General features: G+C 41.3%; 1 protein-coding gene across 2 annotated transcripts in view; it reads left to right on the top strand.

Moving 5' to 3' along the window:
* Positions 1–8,640: 8,640 nt before the first annotated feature.
* Positions 8,641–24,472, top strand: part of LOC139446088 (serine/threonine-protein kinase PAK 1-like) — a 39,392-nt gene continuing 23,560 nt past the window's right edge. Inside the window, exon 1 of one of the 2 annotated variants that reach the window (XM_071227366.1) lies at positions 8,641–8,729. The gene's annotated coding sequence lies outside the window, so the exon portion shown is untranslated. Of the gene's footprint in view, positions 8,730–17,107; positions 17,247–24,472 lie in introns of those variants that run through there. The other variant, XM_071227367.1, reaches the window with a different exon arrangement.

The raw sequence follows: 24,472 nt of genomic DNA, 5'->3' as shown, positions 1-24,472 counted from the left end.
TAAAGGGAAATATAAATATTTAGTCTGGTTCTTCATGTGTTCTTCACTGACTTTGTTGCAGGCTTCAATGCAGGGTTGGAGTACGCAAAAACTATTCAGAGACAATCAATTCAATTAATTAATCAGTATAACTACCAGCGCAAATGAAGAATGTTTATCATAACATGTCATTGTGTGTATATATGCGAACTCTGATTGGCAAGCGCTGCATGTTTCGACTCAAACCGTAATAAACGCGACAATGCAAGTTCGCAACACCTGACCAATGTTGCTATCTCGCGATCTCGCATTCTCGTGCTTTTGTGTCAATTGCCTTTTCAGTCATATGCAACTCTTTTAAAAAACGCGAGAATGCGAGATTGCAACACTTGACCAATGTCGCGATCTCGCGTTCTCGTGCTTTTGTGTCAATTGCTTATACAGTTAGATCTAAGGGACATTTACAAATTTTCGGCAAAAGTGACAAATTGATGTCTGATACAATTCCATTGTTTGGCTTGTATCATATGTTCCCGTATTTTATCAGGTAAACACACGACTTGCCTTTGCATGTGTTTGTTGCGGTTGCCACAAGTAGGACAACGCTTGATATCACCACTAATTGACAGGGATTCATAACAGATGTTTATGATATACAGTCAACTGCGTTTATAACGAACACGTTAAAAACGAACTGTTTTTGTGGCCTGTTCATTTGCTGTGTAGAGGCTGTATATATGCTTATAACGAACTACTGTTATAACAAACTAAAATTAGTGGTCCAGTTTAGTTCGTTATAATCGTAGTTTCCTGTATGTGGAAGCGAAAAGTGGACTCTACTTTTAGCAGAGATTTTTTCTGATTATGGAAATGGGTTTCTCGCTTTAACTTAAAACGAACAACGCGCCAATTTTCGCTTTTGGCGTTAATGTCTTTGTATGTACTTTGCAGTGACCAAATGTCTTGAAATCTTTTGGAAACATTGAAACTATGCAACAATGTTAAAATAACCACCATGGTGTCGCGCATGCGCGTGCGGTAACACCCTAACAGAGGCCTCTGACATCAATTTGGACGCTTTCAAACGCTTGTCTTTCCCTAACGACCCCTTATAGGTGTATCGGATGTGGTATCAAACGTCTTAGAATTTGGAGAGCTTTCCAACGTTCCATCATGCACTAATCTCACTTGAGATTTAAGAAACGTGTGTTCTCAAGCAAAAGTACATCCAAGTCAACAAACGGAAAAAACCTTGTTCTACATAGGTATCGTCTGGAAGTTAATTTAAGGTACCGACGTTTACTACAATATCTGAAAAACTATTGGACCTACTCCAGTCAAAGTTAGTATGAGATTATTAAACAGTCATACATAACTGGATATTACATTTAAAGACAATCGGTGCATGAATATAAAATCTGTCTATTTAGCTATCACTATATTTCATCAACAACCAGACATGTTCGTCACGGGTGGAACGAGCATTCATTATAACAGCCATCTGCATAATGCTACCCCTGCGCCACCGGGCCATATGACACAGTTGAACGAATCAACTCAACTCGAAAGGTTGCACTGGAATCACGCACGCATGAATACGGTGTTAGCGTTGGGCGTCTCAAACAGTTATTTAATAATTTATCCAATTATTTTTGCATTCTTTTTCAGGTCAGTGTTATTGACTTGAATGTATCATTCATTGCAACATTATTATATTTCATGCATCATGTTATTAGGTGTAATATATCATACGTAATTATTCATTTAGACAAATCATTGCTGTATGGTTTCGAAGAAAATATTTTAATATTTTCGTAATGATTCGAGACTTTCGGGGCTGTTTCGGGTGAAAGAGAATCAAATTCTGAGCCAAGAATTGCACAAAGTGGACAAGATCCGATTACGTCATGTACTGCAAATACAAACCTGAAATTCGTAGACGATTCCTAGAAATTCTTTGATAAACAATTTTTTTCTCACGAATCCCACGAACTACAAGAATGTTTGGGAATAAAATAAGATATATCTAAGATTCTTAAGAAATGATTAAGAATATGTACGAATATGTAAGAATTCATATCCGTGGTACGAGGGGATATCAAAAAGTTTTGAACCTCACCCAGTATTCCCGGTCGAATGGTACAATGCGCTACACCTGATGTACATGAATGTCTTAGCTACTGATGCTATGTAGAAACATATTGCTGGCTGCAAATATTTTGTCACAACACTTCGTGGAAGAGACCTACCCCTAGTGAATTGGCAAAATGGACAAATCTGAGTACAGAGCGGTGATAAAGTTCCTTGTCCTAGAGGCTCAATCTGCCAAACAGGTGGGAGAGCGATTGACTGCAGTTTATGGAGAGTCTGCCCCATCGTCTGCAACTACCAAACGGTGGGTGAAGGAATTTCAGCGTGGCAGAGAGAACTTTACAAGATGATGCCCGGTCCGGACGGCCATTAACCAGTACCAGCCCTGAAAACATCATATGGCCTATCATCAGGATCCATACATAATATAATTCATGGCAAACTCCACATGTCCAAAGTGTGTGCCAGATGGGTCCCGAGAATGCTTACAGATGACATGAAGCTATCAAGGGTCACCATCAGTGGAGCCTTGCTAACTCGGTACAACGCCAACCCAGATGATTTTCATTTTAGGATTGTAACCAGTGATGAAACCTCGTAATTCGGGCTATTACATGTCGTAGTGAAACAGGGGTATATGTATTGCACTATTCTTGGTCCCACGAAATGCGTTTCCAATTCTCTTCCTCAACTTTGATAACATGTTGGACACAGTTTGCCCAACGTACATCAGTAATTTCTCCCATCCCTTTAAAGACAATCTGCTTGACGTCGGCAAGCTTGAAGGTCTTATTTTGCCGTGCGACCATATTTTTCAAATCACCCCAGATTAGTTTGATTGGATTCAAGTCACAATGGTAAGGAGGAAGTCTAAGCACTTCGTGTTCTCTCAACATGTTGTCAATCAAATAAGAGGGCGGGGGTTTGTTCTGAAGAACCAGTTGGTAGTAGTCAGTTTTTTTTACTCTCGTGGGCCGAGCAATGCGGTTGTTGTCCAACCACTGACATATCTCACCTTTGGTGGAATTTGAGGTTGGACAACGGTTAATAGGATCTCGACAACTGTGATAGGGAGCATTGTTCATAACCACCAAGGATTTATCAGGCAGTGCTAAGAGGAGCTGCTCCTCAACATACGCAGTGAAAACCTGACTATTCATCTCTGTATGGTAGTCTCTGCCATCTGTAGATCTGGATCTGAACACTAGATCACACCCTACTGAGGAAACCTCTGTGGGAGCCTGCATGGAGGACAATCAGGCGCTCCCCTTTACCAGGGGAGAGGGGGGGGGGGGGGGGGGGGGGTCTTGCGCTTTGGCTCTCTGGTATCTGGGTGAGACCATTGGTAAGCCGCTGTGTGGCAGGCGTTAACCCAGGTTTCGTCCAAATAGACAGGTTCGTAGCCTTCTTCTCGTTTCTTTTTAATAGTGCGCAAATAATTGATACGCAAACGAATGATATCTGGTCGTTCACACATTGCTAGTTTCGACCCTTTCGTCTTTTTGTACTGATACCCAAATTTGGAAAGGAGTTTACAAATGGTCCATTTGGAAATATCTAAGTCATGCTCTGTAAGGAGAATTTGTTTTAGTTTTCGTGTTGAAATAAATTCATTTGCTCGTGTTAACCGCCGAATCACGTCCCTGACAACTTTCTTATCAAAGGAATCTAACTTTAATTTCCTATCCTGTTTTGAGATGCCCCCTAAGGGATGTGCAGGGGAGCATGTGTTTTTATGAGCGTTCAAAATCTTAACTACGGTTTGTTTGGGAAGCTGTAACGCATGAGTTGTTCTTTTCATGTACTTTGAAATGTCAAAGAAGGGCGAACGTCTTTCACTTTCAGCCTTAAAGTATTCAAATATTTTAACAACGAAACCTTTCGCATCAGCGGAAATATGCTTGCGCTCAGACATTATGAAATCTAATGCTAACACCGTATTCGTGCGTGCGTGATTCCAGTGCAACCTTTCGAGTTGAGTTGATTTGTTCATCTGTTTCATATGGCCCTGTGACGCAGGGGTAGCATTATGCAGATGGCTGTTATAATGAATGCTCGTTCCACCCATGACGAACAGGTCTGGTTGTTGATGAAATATAGTGATAGCTAAATAGACAGATTTTTTCTTCATGCTCCGATTGTCTTTAAATGATATATCCAGTTATGTATGACTGTTTAAAAATCTTATACCAACTTTGACTGGAGTAGGTCCAATAGTTTTTCAGATATTGTAGTAAACGTCGGTACCTTAAATTAACCTCCAGACTTATAGATAGCTTGGTGTGTTTATTTCACAGTGACCCGAGTATTACAAGTGTATTATATGCATACTGATCTGTTGACTGTGGTTAAAAAACCTCCTACAATTTGAGATTTCTGTTAGATTTTCTTTGCGAATTGAAATTGTAAACAGGTGATATGTGTATACATACCTACACCGTGCGGCGATACGGTTCTATGTATAAATGTATGGTATGTTAAAATATGAACCGATATTCAATAGTCTTCCCCGTTGTTTGTTAAACTGTCTGAAGCGTTAATAAAATAAACGCCATGTGACCTTCGCGAATATGCCTGGTTATTTTTTTCTGCGGAAATAGATACCTTGTACTTTAACTTGACACTGGGTTGTTTATTCTCGTGAAAAGACCTTGAAGGTGACAGTGTGGCCTAGTTCGTGTACACATACAGTTGTTTAACGCAGGCACTACAGTATGAAGAAAGTATTGGCTTGGTAAGATAGCACAAGGAAATACAAGATAACGTTTTATCATGCCTCGAGAACCTTTGTTCAGTTAAATCAATATCTATTTATAGTTTAATCCATGTACATACAGGCACAAACACACGTGAAATATGTGTAATTGTCATTATTACAGCACATGTTATTTGTTATCAACACAACCATTATTCAATCATTTGCCGAATGCTATTTGAAGGTCAGCTATTGACGGGATTGTTAAGTATGGGATATATCTGGTACTGTGTCTGGGCTGTGTTTGGCGGTAGTCAGTAGCCAAGGGGCGGGAAGTCAGTAGCCAAGGAGCGGGGTAGTCGGAGGCCAAGGGGCGGGAAGTCAGTAGCCAAGGAGCGGGGTAGTCAGAAGCCAAGGGATGGGAAGTCAGTAACCAGAAGCGGGGTAGTCAGAGGCCAAGGGATGGGAAGTCAGTAACCAAGGAGCGGGGTAGTCAGAAGCCAAGGGATGGGAAGTCAGTAGCCAAAGGATGGGTAGTCAGTAACCAAGAGATGGGAAGTCAGTAGCCAGAAGCGGGGTAGTCAGAGGCCAAGGAATGGGAAGTCAGTAACCAAGGAGCGGGGTAGTCAGAAGCCAAGGGATGGGAAGTCAGTAGCCAAAGGATAGGTAGTCAGTAACCATGGGATGGGAAGTCAGTAGCCAGAAGCGGGGTAGTCAGAGGCTAAGGGATGGGAAGTCAGTAACCAAGGAGCGGGGTAGTCAGAAGCCAAGGGATGGGAAGTCAGTAGCCAAAGGATGGGTAGTCAGTAACCAAGGGATGGGAAGTCAGTAGCCAAGGAGCGGGGTAGTCAGAAGCCAAGGGATGGGAAGTCAGTAGCCAAAGGATAGGTAGTCAGTAACCATTGGATGGGAAGTCAGTAGCCAGAAGCGGGGTAGTCAGAGGCTAAGGGATGGGAAGTCAGTAACCAAGGAGCGGGGTAGTCAGAAGCCAAGGGATGGGAAGTCAGTAGCCAAAGGATGGGTAGTCAGTAACCAAGGGATGGGAAGTCAGTAGCCAAGGAGCGGGGTAGCCAGAAGCCAAGGGGTGGGAAGTCAGTAGCCAAAGGATGGGTAGTCAGTAACCAAGGGATGGGAAGTCAGTAGCCAGAAGCGGGGTAGTCAGAGGCCAAGGGATGGGAAGTCAGTAACCAAGGAGCGGGGTAGTCAGAAGCCAAGGGATGGGAAGTCAGTAGCCAAAGGATAGGTAGTCATCAACCAAGAGATGGGGAGTCAGTAACCAAGGGGCGGGGTAGTCAGAGGCTAAGGGATGGGAAGTCAGTAACCAAGGAGCGGGGTAGTCAGAAGCCAAGGGATGGGAAGTCAGTAGCCAAAGGATGGATAGTCAGTAACCAAGGGATGGGAAGTCAGTCACCAAGGAGCGGGGTAGTCAGAAGCCAAGGGATGGGAAGTCAGTAGCCAAAGGATAGGTAGTCATCAACCAAGGGATGGGGAGTCAGTAACCAAGGGGCGGGGTAGTCAGAGGCTAAGGGATGGGAAGTCAGTAACCAAGGAGCGGGGTAGTCAGAAGCCAAGGGATGGGAAGTCAGTAGCCAAAGGATGGATAGTCAGTAACCAAGGGATGGGAAGTCAGTCACCAAGGAGCGGGGTAGTCAGAAGCCAAGGGATGGGAAGTCAGTAGCCAAAGGATAGGTAGTCATCAACCAAGGGATGGGGAGTCAGTAACCAAGGGGCGGGGTAGTCAGAGGCTAAGGGATGGGAAGTCAGTAACCAAGGAGCGGGGTAGTCAGAAGCCAAGGGATGGGAAGTCAGTAGCCAAAGGATGGGTAGTCAGCAACCAAGGGATGGGAAGTCAGTAACCAGAAGCGGGGTAGCCAGAAGCGGGGTAGCCAGAAGCCAAGGGAAGGGAAGTCAGTAGCCAAAGGATAGGTAGTCAGTAACCAAGGGATGGGGAGTCAGTAACCAAGGGGCGGGGTAGTCAGAGGCCAAGGAGCGGGGTAGTCAGTAATAAAGGGATGGGTAGTCAGTTACCGGGGGATGGGTAGTCAGTTACCGAGGGATGGGTAGTGAGTTACCGATGGATATGTAGTCAGTTACCAAGGGATGGGTAGTCAGTTACTGAGGGATGGGTAGTCAGTAACAAAGGGATGGGTAGTCAGTTACCGAGGGATGGGTAGTCAGTTACCAAGGGATGGGTAGTCAGTTACCGAGGGATGGGTAGTGAGTTACCGATGGATATGTAGTCAGTTACCAAGGGATGGGTAGTCAGTAACAAAGGGATGGGTAGTCAGTTACCGAGGGATGGGTAGTCAGTTACCAAGGGATGGGTAGTCAGTAACCAAGGGATGGGTAGTCAGTTACCGAGGGATGGGTAGTCAGTAACCAAGGGATGGTTAGTCGGTTGCCGAGGGATGGGTAGTCAGTTAACAAGGGATGGGTAGTGAGTAACCAAGGGATGGGAAGTCAGTTACCAAGGGATGGGTAGTCGGTTACCGAGTGATGGGTAGTCAGTTAACAAGGGATGGGTAGTGAGTAACCAAGGGATGGGTAGTCAGTTACCAAGGGATGGGTAGTCGGTTATCGAGTGATGGGTAGTCAGTTAACAAGGGATGGGTAGTGAGTTACCGAAGGATGGGTAGTCAGTTACTGAGGGATGGGTAGTGAGTAACCAAGGGATGGGTAGTCAGTTACCGAGGGATTGGTAGTCGGTTACCAAGGGATGGGTAGTTAGTTAAAAAGGGATAGGTAGTCAGTTACCGAGGGGTGGGTAGTCAGTAACCAAGGGATGGGTAGTCAGTTTCCGAGGGATTGGTAGTCGGTTACCGAGTGATGGGTAGTCAGTTACCAAGGGATGGGGTAGTCAGTAACCAAGGGATGGGTAGTCAGTTAACAAGGGATGGGGTAGTCAGTTACCAAGGGATGGGTAGTCAGTAACCAAGGGATGGGTAGTCAGTAACCAAGGGATGGGTAGTCAGTTACTGAGGGATGGTGTAGTCAACCAAGGGATGGGTAGTCAGTTAACAAGGGATGGGGTAGTCAACCAAGGGATGGGGTGGTCGGTTTGCCAATGGTTGGCCAGGTTTGGTCAATGCTGCAGTCATATCAGTCCCTGTATGGAAGTCAGAGATCAATGGTACCGGTTCCGCATAGGCCTACAAATATTCAGTCTTGCCTTTTTTTCTGTTGTTGGCTATTTGCAGCGTTGTTAACTGCTAAATTAAACACCTCCCTTATAAGGGCTGACACAGTACAGTACGTCTGTAGACGTGAGGGAGTGTCATCTGTGGGTATCCGTTGTAGGACAGGGTCTTGTCTTGATTGATTTAACATACACGGCTAGCAGTACAGGTGTCTTATTTTACTCCGACGGCAAGTCACAACAGACTTGTTAACTTCGTTGTCAAGGCGCCAGCAGAAAGAAAGGTCCAGTAGGCGTCATGTGACGCCCTGAAGAATGTTTCTCCATAAGTGTGATGCATCGCATAGTGTATAGAGGCAGTGAGGTGAATTAAAAAATCCAACTAGTTTAACTATGTTTACTAACTTCCGCGTTAGAAAATGTTTCTATACGTAGCCTTATCTTCATCAAACATAGAGCCTAATACAGTTAATTTAGTTTTTGAAACAAAATCAGATTATTAGTGACGACTTTGAATTGCTGTAAAAATTATGGCTTGAATAGATACCTTGTGAGACTCTATAATTTCCTGTTAAAGCATCTTCCGCAAGCAGCAGGTGTGTGTGGACGTGACCGCCAATACAGCTCAATTGGGATTATATATATTACGCATGGGCAAACGTTTTATCGGTACATGGTTACTGCATAATGGTGTTACCTCCCTTGAGTTCGCATCATTGAGCCATATTTTAGTGTTATACTCTGGATAACTGAATTCCGAGGGGTTGTATTTCCTGTTGAAGACGGATCATACCGAAATACTTATGTTGTCTTAACAGAATACTTTTCGTAAGTATTTCACGACTGCATGCCTGATACATTTGCCATTTTACGTATTTACAACTTTTTATGTGGTTTATTTCTGTTGAGAAACGCCCTCCGATCGCAGCAAGAACTAGTGTCCAACAGGTGCCCGTCCGATGGACGGAAGTGCAAATACGAAAGTTGTCAGCTAGGTTAATTCATCAGATAGACGTGTTTAAGGCATATCTTCAGTAAATGTCCGATTTGTCTAATTCACCAATGACCATGTCACACTGTATGCAATTTAGAGTATAATGGAAATTAAGATCTTGATCAAATGTAACTGGGCATCTTGAAATAATTAAATGATGTTCTTATTCCCAACACGGAAGTTAGCGGAATGCTGATGATTAATTATGAAGTCACTATTTATGAAGAAGGATATATTAAATTTCATGATTTTGAATTATTCTAATAAAATATGTTATATACATAATTTCTATTGTATAATTAATCTAATTTAGAATGTTCTTATCACAGTAAGTGATTACCATTATTTTATCCACAAGAAGTTCTACTCATAGCTGAGTGTACATATGCAAAATATAGATTTTGAAAACTCATATCTTTTACCATTACTTCAGCCACTAGTCCAAAGCCTGAGTCTAGTAAACATGGTAAACATTTATGAGGTCTAGTAACCTTATCCACATATCAAAAAACCCTAAATTCTACTGAATATTATGTTAAGATCAAGCCATGTGTGTGCTAGTAGACTAAACCATTTGGCAAAGACTGTTTCATGTATGCCTATGTTGGTGCATCAGGAAGACCATGTATATTTCAGCATGTTTAAAAAATTAAAATTTTACGCAGAGAGTTTTTCACAATCTGGTAATCATGATACTTATTTCCTATCTACATGATCTAATTCTAGATGTTGTGATTTGTGCCATGTGTGAAATAGTGACTGTCATCTTCCCGAGGCAAGGGAGTTAACTGACTATTAAGTTTCCACCCTTGTCGAACTTAGCTGGAATTTTGGAGTTTTGCTTTGGCTGGACTATCAAGTCTATGCATAGGTCAATCAAAATGTTGTAAGGAAAATGTGTGGCTCGTAAACTGACATACAGATTTTGTTCGATTGCAGGACTTTCAAAGCATGTTTACTGTCAACTTTGCAATGACAGATTTTTTCCAAATCTTTTCATGTCTTTTAATCAAGGTGCTGAAGTCATTTGATGCACTTCACAAGCTGAGAACCGTTTTAATACAACCTGTCAGTGCATAGCTGGCACATTGCCAGGTTACTTGTACGACCTCCTGACCTTATACCAGCAATTATTGTTGTTGTTGTTGTTGTTATTATTATTATTATATATCTTGATTATTGATCAGATCGTCTTGACTGGGCACTGCCATTTTGTTTGAAGCAAATGCAAATTATATGATAGGTTGAATCTGATTGGTCAGTAGGAGAGACATAGAAGGGACCTAACTCATAATAGCCACTAGTGGCACTACAATGAAGCCACAAGATTCCAGCATATTTCAGCATGGGTGGAAACTGGACTTATATAGTCAGTTAACTCCCTTGAATCAGGAAGATGAGTGACATAAAATTAACTAAAGCAGACGCTTATCATGCATATATAACTGGTATATAATGATGTTGGAAACATTAAGTGTGTGTATGTTTGTTTGCCTCACTCAGCAATATTCCAGGTACATGACAAAGGTCTGTAAATAATAGAGTCTGGACCAGACAATCCAGTGATTGACATCATGCATCAACCGAGCCTCTGAGCCTGACCATCCGATCCCGTTAGTCGCGTCTGAAGACCATTTCAGACAATCATGGGTTTTCTGAAGATCAGTTCTAACTGCGCTTTTCACAGGTCTATAAAAATTAAAAAGTTTGGAAATGTCAGCTTCTTGAAATATATGTTGGGTTTTGTAATTGACCATATTCACAGCAAGATCAGTTATTGAAATTGAGACTTACATGATCAATGTGACAATTAATCCCAGTGCAGACTGCCTGTATAAGTTGCAATACAGGGTCCTACATTTTCGTAATTCATTTAGCTCCAGTTCACACCGTTTACCTTTTTCATGGTTTGTTTATTATGATGCTTTAGTTGGGGGCAGTTTCAAATGCTACTTTCAATAAACTATCAACTTGAACATACTGTGGGCAAGGTCAAAGTTACCTGAGTTAGTTGGGTTAAACACCGCTTTTAACATTATTCCAGTTATATCACGGCGTGTCAGGTTAATGTGGGAGGAAAGCCCGAAGTGATGCAGGTCTCAGACGTTTACCACTTCGGTGAAACCCATGAGCACGGGTATGGTGCTGACACACCTAGAAACATAATCGGGGCGAACCGGGATTCGAAACCACAATCATAGATTTCTGGCGTGCCCAAGGGACGCAACTCTGCACAGCGAATCACGGTGCCTTAGACGACTGGGCCACCCGTGCCCCCCCCAAGGTCACATGAACACAAGACATCCTACACTATGAGATCATAGGCAGGCAGTGTTCCAAATTAAGTGCACTTGGCAAGCAAATTGGGACAAAATCATGATATTGTTCAAAATTTGATTATTTTAATGTTCTTATTTTGAAAAATTCTAAAGAATTGGGAAATGTTTAATTTAAACTGTGAATTTTTACTATCATTTGTTGCAGGCTTTGGGCCGAATATATAACAAGTATTGCCCTGAACTGTTATACAGTCGTGCCCCGCTTATACGGACTTCAGATATCCGGAAACCTCGGTTCCCGGACGATTTTCATTCAAAACGAAATAATTACTATATAAATTTACCCGTATATCCGGAAATTCAGTTTCCGGAACCGGACGGTCATTTTCATACACAAAACACTGAAATGCACTCAAAATTGTCTCACTTATCCGGACAGTACACTTCCGCTGGTGGTAATATCTTTGATTCGTGAGAAGTCAATTAACCAGTGACACTGAGTTACGTTGTACTTCATTACGTATTACGAGAACATTACGAGGCATTGTTTTATATCTAGGGATTACCTTGTGTATTTTCTCGTAAACTAAGCCGGAAACAGCAATCAGCTGTACACACGTTTTCTTGGAATCGACCGGTGATTCGGTAAAGACACACCCAATGATATAACTTAAATGGATTTTTAATGCAAGGATCGACAACAATTGTATCTGAAACTATTTTTTTTTATCAGGAATAATATATTCCATTATTTTCTTAATTATATGCAGCCTTTACTAAACATATTTAAAATAATAATAACCCTAAGCGAAGCAGCTGATCGCTATTCTCGGGTATTATTTTTTACATGGAACCAGTCTGACCAGTCACCGTCAAGGCTCACGCGCACGTGATCGCGAGAATTTCATGTTGACATAGAATCGTCAAACAAAAACAAATATGACTTTTAACGAGTCAAAGTATGTCATTTATGATATATGTATCCATTCTCTGTCAACTAAAGTTCGTTTCAAGGCGTCAATAGCGGTATTCTGACCGTGGTTGCTGTTAATAACGGTGAGTTGTGCGATCTTCAGATCGCTTCACACACGATTTCGCCGAAATTAATAAAAACAATATGTATAAGGAATTTTGTCATGAGTTGCATAATTGAAGGGAAGTAACTCTTCCAGTAAGAAGCTGGTTTCAGTTATACGGAAATTCGTTTATACGGACGAATTGTGAAATGACGCAAGTGTCCGTATAAACGAGGCACGACTGTAGTTAAAACATGAGTATGCGTGCATCTAAGTGCATTGACGTTATAATATTTTAAGGCAAAACTAGGCTTTTATTACACTACACATAGGAGTAGAGCAACCTTTACTACTTTTCTAAGATGACGAAGACTAGCCTTGGGATATATTGGAGCTGGGTTTAAGTCAAACCTGTAATGACCTGTGATGTAAATTGAAAATCTTTGAACAGGGCTAACTGACGCGCTCTTCCACTTAATTGCTGGCACCCTTGTGGTAAGAGACATAGTTACATTTTAAGCATAATACAATCCATAAACTTGGTAGATTATTAAATATTTAAATAGGTCACATTTCATTATCTGTTTAGTGTGTGGTTATTCGTAATCCCATGCACCTATAAGTAGAATTAAAATTTAAGTTTTTTTATTAATTTGCTGGAGTTTAATCATGCGACTCAAAACATTCCACACATGCATTGTGGGGCTGAGGTTACGCATGTAAATATGGCCGTAGTTTGGTATTGCTGGTTATTGTGAGTTGAAGTGTTTTCTGTCATCCAAGTTGCAACTTTGTTTCCACACTAATGTTAGTAGACTGGTGCAACTGCAACCCATGAAATAGAGTGCTTCCTGAGATGGTCCCACTACAAATGTCGTAACCGACCTGAATCGAGGGCCTGGGTTGGGATATTGCGGCGCCACGGGACGTAAATGGCGGAGGAAGAGCAACAGCGGTTTTGTTTGACCGTTGTATATTGTTAAATGCTGTACGTTGAGCAACAGGTGAACATGTGGTTATCATGGTGTTGCAGCATTTGAAGGAACGCTCATGCCTGTGTCCATAGACAAACCAAATTCTTAGGGCACCAACGTCCGCCTCAGGCAATTTTGTGACTGCTGTGCCGTGCACGTAGTGGTTTGAATATGTTTGACACCATCTTACCGATTTTCTTCTCAGGTAAAACATATTCAAATTGTCGACAAGTTAAAAGAAACCATTTCACCAAAGGTGCCAGATTCGCCATCTTGCGTGACAGTAATGAGTGAGTGAGTGAGTGAGTATGGTTTTACGCCGCTTTTAGCAATATTCCAGCAATATCACCGCGGGGGACACCAGAAATGGGCTTCACACATTGTACCCATGTCGGGAATCGAACCCGGGTCTTCGGCGTGACGAGCGAACGCTTTAACCACTAGGCTACCCGACCACCCCTTGACAGTAATGAAAGAGTGATGTTACCAAGGATATGTTAGATCACGGGGGATGTAATTTGAAAAGCGCTATGATGTCAGTCCATTATGATGTAACTCAAAAAGTGTACTTTATCGCCCGATAATGTACAGTCGCACCTTTCATCTTTTAGTGAAAGATGTTAGTTAGAATCATCAATAACATCATCATGTTCTTTAATCATCATCTTAATTATGTAAATTTTAAAATTGGGTGGAAGAAAGTGAATTTTTTTTTAAATTGAGATCATTTTTCCCTTGCCCTGTTTATGCCTATGTTCTTAGCATAACTTTTGAAAATCAACTTTTCGTAGCATTAAACTCATCCCCATCTCAATTTGGACTAGTGGATTACTTAACATGACAGATTGGACTGACAGACTAGTGCCTGTATCTAACCCTGCTTTAGCTTTGATAGTTGCTAGTGAATAAAACAGGTACATAAGTAAACGAATATTCATTGTTAGAAGATTTTGTAACTGGTAGTGGTTGCAGACATCAGTAACAGTAAACAGCCTCTGCAAGAGAGACATTCACCTGTCACCAGGTGTGTAGATGAGATGAGTTTGCATTATCCTCACAGGTGTGTAACATTGCTGTCCCTCCTTACTACAGGGTCTCAATGAGAGATGGGTTGCCACCAGGTAACACTAATTGCCGTTTTATAGGGTATATAGAACAAGCTGGTGTGTTGTGAGGGGGGGGTTTGGGTATATCAACTGTATGAAGGGTCATCTCCAGTGATGTGTTGGTCCCCCAACGCCACCTGACCACACTATTCATTCAGTTGCCTCTTACGACTGCCATTTTCGTGTTGCTTGGGACCTGTTTGAATACCTACACTTTCCAAATAGCTGCTTCTTACGACTTACAGTTGATAGCTGGGGATGTTACCTAATCATCAGGGTTAGAAGTGTGCCCAAGTCCAGGGTTAGAAATTGGCACTAGTCCTATAGTCCTTGCCAAACTGCCAATAGTAAAGGTATCCTAAGGACTAGTAGAAATTTGCCATTTTTAAAGGTTTTGCTATTTGTTATCATTTTAAGGACTAGTGGACTGAAACTGTTAGTTTCTACCGCTGCAAGTCACTACTTCTTTTCCCAGTACAGGCCTGTAGAGTACCTCAAAAGCTACCAAATTTAGAAAGTTTTAGGACAGAATGTGGTTGCTGAATGTGGTTGCAGTTTCATGAATCGCAATTTTTATTAATGTATGTGTGTTGACGTGACATAGTCCTACTGTATGGCCCAAATACTTGTCATCCTGAACTGCCCAGTATTAGAAATTGGCACTAGTCCTATAGTCCTTAACAAACTGCCCAATAGTAAATACTAGTAGAAATTGGCCCATTTTAAGAGTTTTGCTATATATGTTATCATTATAAGGACAAGTGGACAAAAACTGTTAGTTTCTAACCCTGCTGCCACATGTTTGTTCAGCAAAATATTTAAACAGATGCAAATACATATTTAGTATGTTTAGATAAGGTATTCTTTTTCTCCTGAACTATGTTCTAAAATAAAGTTAAGGATCAGCCGATTCTTTCATATTTTGACAGTAGCGGTTGACCTCACCTAGATAAACAACAACCTAACTCAGTAACTGTCGTTCCTTTCCCGATGAATGTCAGTATGTCATGTGATTACGTTATCAATTGAGTGAAAAGATACAGAACAACTTCAGGGAGTACAAAAGCGTCAAATAGAGACAGAATCATTAAATGACATTAAGTTCACCGAATGCTCTACTTTCTCACCAATAGAAATCTATAAGCTCCACACTGTTGTGTGAAAAAAACATGTTGTGATCTAAATACATCTTCCCGAGGCAAGAGAGTTAACTGACTTTAAAAGTCCAGTTTCCACCCTTGCCTGACTAGGCTGGAATTCCTGGGCTCGATCGTAGCGCCACCAGTGGCTATTACGAGTTATGTACTTTCTATGCCTCTCCTATTGACCAATCAGATTCCACCTCTCGTATCACTTGCATTTGATTCAAACAAAACGGTTGCGCCCAGTCAAGACGACCTGATTGATAATCAAGATCTATATTGTGATAAAACGAGGCTTACATTGCGAAGTGCATCAAATCACGTGAGCACCTTGATTAAAAGCATGAAAAGATTTAGAAAATATCTGTTGACAACGAGTTAGCAGTGCACATGCCTTGCAAATCCTGCAGTCTACCGAAATCTTCACGACAGTTTACGAACCGGATTTCGATTTCGGTGCGCTATTTGGATCATGTTGGATTGGACTATGCATAGACTCGTTAGTCCAGCCAAAATGTAATTCCATAATATCAGCCAAGTTCGGCAAGGGTGGAAACTGGACTTTTATAGTCAGTTAACTCACTTGCCTCGGGAAGATGTCGAAATATGAATGAATGAATGTAGTGAAAGTAGTCCTGTAAAGGTCAGCCAATCAAATGCTTAAAATAAATGAAAATGATATGTCATTTTTTCTTGTTCCCCACCTATCAATCAGGATTTTTTACTCAAAATCCTTCAAGCAACAGTGACCAAGAATTAAAAATAAGTGTAGTCTTGAACTAAGGGACTGCCCCTTTGATATTTAGGCGCACAGTTTTAATTGAAAGATATCTGGTTTTGCAGTTTCTAAACAGAATCACACACCCCTCTTCCCACTCCAGAATATCAAATGATCTGTCCCTAATGTCCAAGTGGCCATGTTGAACCCTGAAAGGATGAAGATGAAACTTGATGTACACTCAGACCATGTAGACAGCTCAAGATTGAGCCAACTGAACATCTGTATGCCTCATCAAATGACCTGATCCTCTCATCCCTACATCTCCCCCTACAGATCTCTCTGTACCCCTTCAAGTTCCTATTTTTCTATATCTCACCTACCACTATGCCTCCTCCCCCCTTGCCTCTCTCCCCCCCTCTCCATCTTTCCCCTTCTCCATCTTTCCCCCTCTGCCTCTCTCTCCCCTTCTCCATCTTTCCACCTCTGCCTCTCTCCCCCCTCTCCATCTCTCTCCTTCTCCATCTTTCCCCCTCTGCCTCTCTCCCCCCTCTCCATCTCTCCCCTTCTCCATCTTTCCCCCTCTGCCTCTCTCCCCCCTCTCCATCTCTCCCCTTCTCCATCTTTCCCCCTCTGCCTCTCTCTCCTCTCCATCTCTCCCCTTCTCCATATTTCCCCTTCTCCATCTTTCCCCTTCTCCATCTCTCCCATTCTCCATCTTTCCCCCCTCTCCATCTTTCCCCCTCTGCCTCTCTCCCCCTCTCCATCTTTCCCCTTCTCCATCTTTCCCCCTCTGCCTCTCTCCATCCCCCCTCTCTATCTCTCCCCTTCTCAATCTCGCCCCCTCTGCCTCTCTCCATCCCCTCTCCCCCTTCTCCCCCCTCACTCTCTCCTCAGCAGACTTATCTACTGTCTACAGCTTCCTGATCAGAGTAGGAGTAATGCTGCTTAGGAAAGTTCAGCTGGATGTTGTTCATGTTGTTATTGTCTTTCATTAACATCGCAAATCACATTCATGTTCTTGTATGAGTCGCAGATAAAAGATAACAGAATGTGAGGATATTTAGGCATGCTTTAGTTCATAATGAGTCATTAATACAAGAATGGATGGGCAAGGTAAGGATTTGATAGTTTGTGTTGCTAACACTGGTTGTGATGGATGCTTGTCATTGTTGTCCGAATATACCAGTCCAGTGTCTGTGAGAGGTTGGCCTGTATGCTTGTCTCCGTACACCACAGAGAGCCAGTACTGTGCCTGTGAGAGGTTGGCCTGTATGCTTGTCCAGGTTGGCCTGTATGCTTGTCCAGGTTGGCCTGTATGCTTGTCTCCGTACACCACAGAGAACCAGTCCAGTGTCTGTGAGAGGTTGGCCTGTTGGCCTGTATGCTTGTCCAGGTTGGCCTGTATGCTTGTCTCTAAACACCAGAGAGAACCAACAGGTTGGCCTGTTGGCCTGTATGCTTGTCCAGGTTGGCCTGTATGCTTGTCTATATACACCACAGAGAACCAGTCCAGTGTCTGTGAGAGGTTGGTCTGTTGGACTGTATGCTTTGTCCAGTTTGGTCTGTATGCTTGTGTCCATACACCACAGAGAACCAGTCCAGTGTCTGTGAGAGGTTGGTCTGTTGACCTGTATGCTTGTCCAGTTTGGTCTGTATGCATGTCTCCATACACCACAGAGAACCAGTCCAGTGTCTGTGAGAGGTTGGTCTGTATGCGCTTGTTTTATAACACTTTTATCAATATTCCAGCAATATCATGACAGGGGACCTTTGCAGACTAGAACCAGGCTACATCATTTAACGCTATTTATGAATTGGTCGGATCACTCTTGCAATGTACTCTTGCGTGGTTTCTGTTCTTACTTCAGTGAGTGAAATTACAAACATGGATTATATTAAGAGTGACATTATATGATAAAGATAGTAATACCTTTGTGTGCTCCTGAATGCACAAATATGATATATGATATTGATGGAGGCCTAGGAAACTCTTAATTACACATGCTCATCATACTCAGCTACTAATCTCCACTAGAAGCATAGACAGAATGAAAGCTAAATCATTTTTGTTTTCATTTTACATGTCATTTGTCTAAGATGCAGCATTTATTTTTTTCTCTTTTCTTTCTTCGGACTGCTGGTCCATTCAAAAGCATAACATAGCAAAAATACTGTCGAAAACCCCGATTTCCTCTTCACTTTGTTCCCCATGTTTTTCCTTTATATCAAACTGATAACCTGTCTAAACCCCACAATGTGTTTGTTTCTGGTAAGTGATAAGTGAATTTCTCAGCATGATGACCAGACCCGTGAAGATCCGGGTTTGAATAGGTCTTTGGCAATCCATACTTGCCGTAAAAGGCGACTAACGGGATCGGTGGTCTGGCTGGCTGACTTGGTTTATGCATGTCATCGTACTCCAATTGCTTGGATCGATGATCATGATGTCAATCCCTGGATTGTCTGGTCCAGACTGGATTATTTACAGACCGCCGTCATATAGCTGCGACTGCTGAGTGCGGCATTAAACAACAAACAAACAAACATCATGTCCATTATAATGTTAAGTCCATGGTAATTTCCTGTGCTCTTTGTTGTGTTCATAACTCAAATTTATGTATTAAGGACATATGCATAAAGTTTGTCAAGTGGGACACAATAATTTGTAGCAGTATCATGATGGGTATATTTGGTTTTATGGTTTTATGTGCCAAACTGCAAGAGATTTATTGTCTTCAAAAGTCCACATACAGCCTGTTTCTTAATGGCGGGGCAGGGATATAAGGGATTTTTTCTCCCGCTCAAAAATGTACTTCCCTGTTCGTAGTATTATATCAATATCACATGAACGAATCAGATCTCAACCTTCTGACATGGAGGTACGATCATATGCATTCAACCTGTTTAATATGTTTAATATGTTTCAGTTTTGTAAGATGGATTCATTTCCTAAATGTATTATCATACGTCCCTATTGAAACTGACCAAGCATGGTGATAAGTGTTGATACGTCATCTACACTTGATGTGAATCGCCACTGTTAATGAGGACATGAGGTAATATACATGTGACCATACATGGCAATAAGTTATAGACCTATTCCACGTCACCTGGCGCAATCCATGTTGACAGTTACACTGTTACCATGGTTACCCCCCTTGTTTCTACTTTCATCCCAAAGCCAAGGTGCTTTCATTATTCATCATGTACATTTGTGTTAAAACATCATCTTGATCATATCGGGCTAGGACGATATACCAACTGTGCAATCCGATATTTATCACGATACCTTGCTCACGATCCGATACTTATCGCGATACCGTGCTCACGATCCGATACGTATCACAATACCTTGCTCATGATCCGATACGTATCACGATACCCTTCACGATCTGATACATATCACGATACTTTGCTCACTATCCGATACGTATCACGATACCTTGCTCACGATCTGATACGTATCATGGTACTTGCATGTGCACTTTTCTGTGGTGCATGAACCATGTTTTTCATAGACAGGATGGCCAAATACCTGCCACACTAATGATTTACAGTTGGCAGTGTCAAGTATAATGCAATGGATGAAACTATTTACGTTTTTACTACTCATTTTCATGAGTAATTAGAGTTTGGTGTAACATTCATTGAAGAATACATTTAAGGTAAGAATCTATACTTTTTACTTTGTGTGCGATTGTGATGGATATATGCATCAAGAAGAAAAAAATCATGATCAACTGATTCATTTGTGTATCGTTCCACTTCTAACAAGGTATAATAATTATAGTATTAAGGAAAATATCTTCTTTCAGTTATCACCTGGTTATAGATCCATGATGTCTTAGCAGTGTAATATCGTGGCCTTTCGTATTGTTGCAACCATACACCCCCTGCTTTTCAATTGGCATCTATCAGTATGTTTGTTGCAGAAGCTTTTTCAAATGTAATTGTTGGTAAGTGAATTTGGCGTTTGGCTGATACACAATCATTTTATTTAACAGTTGTAATATGCGCAATCATTGTATCTAAAAGTTACTAATTTCATTTCAATAGTGTATTTATAGTTTTTGTTATGTATTTGATACGCCAGGATTTGATTTGTCTGCATAGTTCAGTTTTTTTTATGCTTAGTTTACGCAAATACACAGTGTCCCAGAGGACTAGATTTTTATGATGAGCTATGACCCCGACGTTTTAAGATAAGCAGACTAAAGCTATGTTGCAGTAGGTTCAGAATAAGCTACCATATAATATCTCTTCAGGAAAACATGGTCATAGATGGCAATGGTGATATCAGTTGACAATACATCCTTGTTGCTCCCTGAGTGCCTTACTGACATGCTGCAGATGATTTATCTGAAGGAAACATTTTCCTCAACATGCTGAATGACAACAGCAATCTGATACCGTGTGACACCCTGGTGTATGTTTAAAAGATTCTGAAGCTGTCAATTTCCAAGTCATTCTGCATAAAGGGTATGATTTGAGGAAGGAACACGAAGTATCTTAGATCCTGAGTCAGAGATACACGGTCATGTTGATGGTCTCTTGTTGCAGTAGCTTTTATCCAAAGCTTTTTCTGTTTGTTCACAGAGGATATTGGACTGTTCAAACATCAGTATGGATTATTATTAAGGATATGATATCTATACAGCTAGTCCAAACAGTTTATGTGACTATGTACATAAAAATGGTTGGTACATGAACATGCTTTGAAAGAATGTGAAAATATGTTGTCATTATGATATCCTTATGCATGTTGTGCTGGTCACGGGAGCCATGGACTGTTGTGTATGTGTATTTCTTGGTAAAGATCTCAAAGGATCACATTATGTTACAGCATAGACATGTTACCATGGTTACTTGCTGGGTAATAAATTAATAAAAAAGGATGCATTTCTGATGTAAATTATTTTCTGAATGATAAGTTGGCTGAGTCTTAACGTATTATAAATATTATTTTCATGTAGCTATTCACATTAAGGTAGTGTGGATTTCTGGTACTTTCAGATCCATGAAGATCCAGGGTTCTTCAGCGACCCATGCTTGCTGTAAAGGGCGACTAATAGTGCTTCATGAAAGTAGGGGACTGGTCATTCATTATTTGGGGGTTGGGAGGGTTGCAGTGAGATGGGACTTTGGTCTGTATCATATTTTGGTGACACCACCACCCCATTTTGTAACATTTTGTTAAACCCCCTTATATGAAATCACCAGTCCATAAACAATTTTCAAATCTGTAATTTTTCTATGTATAAAAATAGAACTGTCATTGTATTGTACCTTTGAGAGAAAAAATTGGCAATTTTTAAAAAATAAATGATGTTTTTGATTTTTTTCTTCTATTTTCTTGGTATTTTACATGTTTTAGGTCAGGGATCTGTAAACCAAATAAAAAAAATGGCTTTATGGCATTTACTTGTACAGAGCAGATAGTGAATATATTTCATAGTTTGGCCTACAGTGAATACATATAAACTGACCTTTCTAATAACATCTATCAGGAAACTGTGCTGAGTTGACTGCTATGGTAGTGATATGACTGAACATTTGAGAACTGTCTGTCTCACTTCTATATAAGGCCTCTGGCCGCGTAACACAAGTGTCCTATCCAGGAAGTTCTTGTTTTTCCCCAGTAAAGGCAAACATGCATAACAAAAGTTTGTACTTGTCACGAAAATAAACGACACATTATACGTGTAATATGTATCACATTTTTTATCGGTTTGGTCTGGCTTATTGTTTTTGTTGTCCCCATTGTTGTGTTGACGTGTACGTGGTTTGGTCATGATTGAGGAAGTGAGAAATAATTTGAAAAAATCAGAAAAAATAGTTTTATTATTGATGTAGATTATTTTATATGCTTGTGTGTCACAAAGCGAGAATTCTTGCATTTCTAAATGAGGTGAGGTGAGGTGAGGTGAGGTGAGGTGAGGTGAGGTGAGGTGAAATTGGGTTTAACGTCGCGTCCAAGATTATCGCACTTACCGGTATATAGCGACGTGCATGCACGTGTGTGTGTGGCTGCTTGTACTAGTCCGGGCTGATGCCGATTTATAGTGCTAGCACACTGAGATACCATGCCGCAGTTTAACATGAATACCCCACTCAGACACAGTAAACTGACTCCGAGCCGACCAGTCCTTGTTTTATCCCCTTAATGCCGAGCGCCAGACAGGGTAACAACAAATACCATCTTTTAATGTCTTTTGGTATGACGCAGCCGGGGATCGAACCCTGGACCTTCCGCTCTCCGGGCGGATGCTCTACCACGAGACCACGGAGGCGCACGCATGCACGCGCACACACACACACGTGCATGCACGTTGCTATATAAGTGCAATAAACTTGGATGCGACATTAAACCCCATTTCACCTCTCCTCACCGATGCTCCAGAAAGGCTGTATGATTGTGTAACTTAGGCAGACTTAACAATTACAATCCAGTCAATGTTGAGCTGCTTGAGTACAAATACACATGAAGAAATTCTGTAACCTAATGATAGAACAACATGGTGAGTTGATTACCCAGTGTACCTTGTCGGGCAGGGACGGGTAACTAGGGTACTCGGGTTGTGGGTCCTCAGTAGGATCCGGGTACCTACAGTACTACATGGACCCGTGGTTAGTCACGTGATATATTGTTTAATGACTAAAACTATAGCTCAGTGGTTACACTACAAGTCGCTAATGTTTGCATTCCTTTTGACTTGTATTGGTTTTGAGTAAACGTTATGCTTCAGTCAATTTCAGCGTACGCATGATCTGATCGTTTGGTACATGTATCTAAATAGTTTTTGCCAGGGCTGAGGTAAAACAATTCCCTTTTTTATGGCCCAACTTTTTGTTCCCAACTCTTGAGACCTACAGTGGGTACCCGGGTACTGCGAGTAATAAGGGATCAGGTACCTGGGTAGTAAATTTCAACTCATCCCAGCCCTAGTACCTTGTTCAACTGGCATACACGTATGTCAGTACAGATCTTTTCTTGCTGACTGAATGCAGGCATCACGTAGACATGAACTCTTCAGCAGTGAATAATGCACAGATGGGCAACACCTCACTGGCAACTTTAACAGGTGTCACTGTTAGGAGGTTATGTGACATTATTATAATGACTCACTTGGTAATTCAACTTAAATGCTTATTTTAATTTACTTTAAACAGCATCAATCATGTTAAAAGAGAACTATTTATAAAAAGACTACTCGGTTTACAAAACCCAAAAGACTGGACTCAATGTCAGTGATAGGAACTAACTTTTATAGTTCATACAAAATGTACTAGTCCTTATAATGATGACTTATTGCAAAACCTTTAACAATGGCAAATTTCTACTTGTCCATCTGATACCTTAACTATTGGGCAGATTGACAAAGTACTATGGTATTTCTAACGCTGAAAGGAGTAAAACTATATTGAATACCCAAATAAAACTATCGACAACCAACGTGAGCGATAACATATGAGTAAATACAATGACTCAAAATATTAACTGGAACCCTGGCATCCTGCACTCTGCAATTTTGTAAATTGGATGATTCAGACATATTTTTTGGTGTTCCACAATTATGAACGCCTTTCCTCAGTTCGGATGCATGTCTGTATGCGTTTAACCCTGAACTTTTATTGAGCCTGGGCAAGATGTTGATGAGGTAAGTTCTGTCCAGCATCCTGCTGTGCACATGTTGGTCAGGTCACAGTGATGAATGTCACCGGGATGGGAGGGGGGGGGGGGGGAAGGAGGAGTGCTGTATCATCTGTACATGTGAAGCCCACGACGGATATCCTCCCCATTGTCACGCCAGTTATTTGGGTTGGTTGGGTCATAGTGCCAAGCCTGTGTTTCTATGGTATACACACACCATAGGGGCAGCAGGAGGCTGAGGTTTGTAGTACTATGAGTATTAATTAAATTCATTAATCAAGTTTAAAGTTATGTAGTTGTTAATGGATTCCGATGGTTCATCTTTTCGAAAAAGGCCATACCAATTCATGTTCTTGTTTTGCAAAACAATCTGTCCTCAACTTTCTGGAGCAATACAAGAACAAGAATGATTGATTTGCTGCTTAACCATGTTAATCTTTTCGGGTTTTTTTTTTTTTGTGTGTGTAAAATTAACAAGTTCTTTTTTTTATTCCCTTCCTCTTGGCTTCATAGTTGCAAAAAAAACCAATGAAACAGAAATATAATTTGGTATGGCCAAAGTGTTCTTTGGTATTTCTGACATGATGACCTAGACTTGACTGATACAGTGTACACATTTTCAACACATGTCATTTTGTTAATACCGCCTCCTCCGTGGTCTAGTGGAAGAGCGGAAGGTCAGGGATTC

Source organism: Haliotis cracherodii, unplaced genomic scaffold, assembly GCF_022045235.1.
Source record: "Haliotis cracherodii isolate W230 unplaced genomic scaffold, xgHalCrac1.p SCAF_6, whole genome shotgun sequence".
Lineage (NCBI taxonomy): Eukaryota > Metazoa > Mollusca > Gastropoda > Lepetellida > Haliotidae > Haliotis > Haliotis cracherodii.
This window is presented reverse-complemented; position numbering and strand designations above follow the sequence as displayed.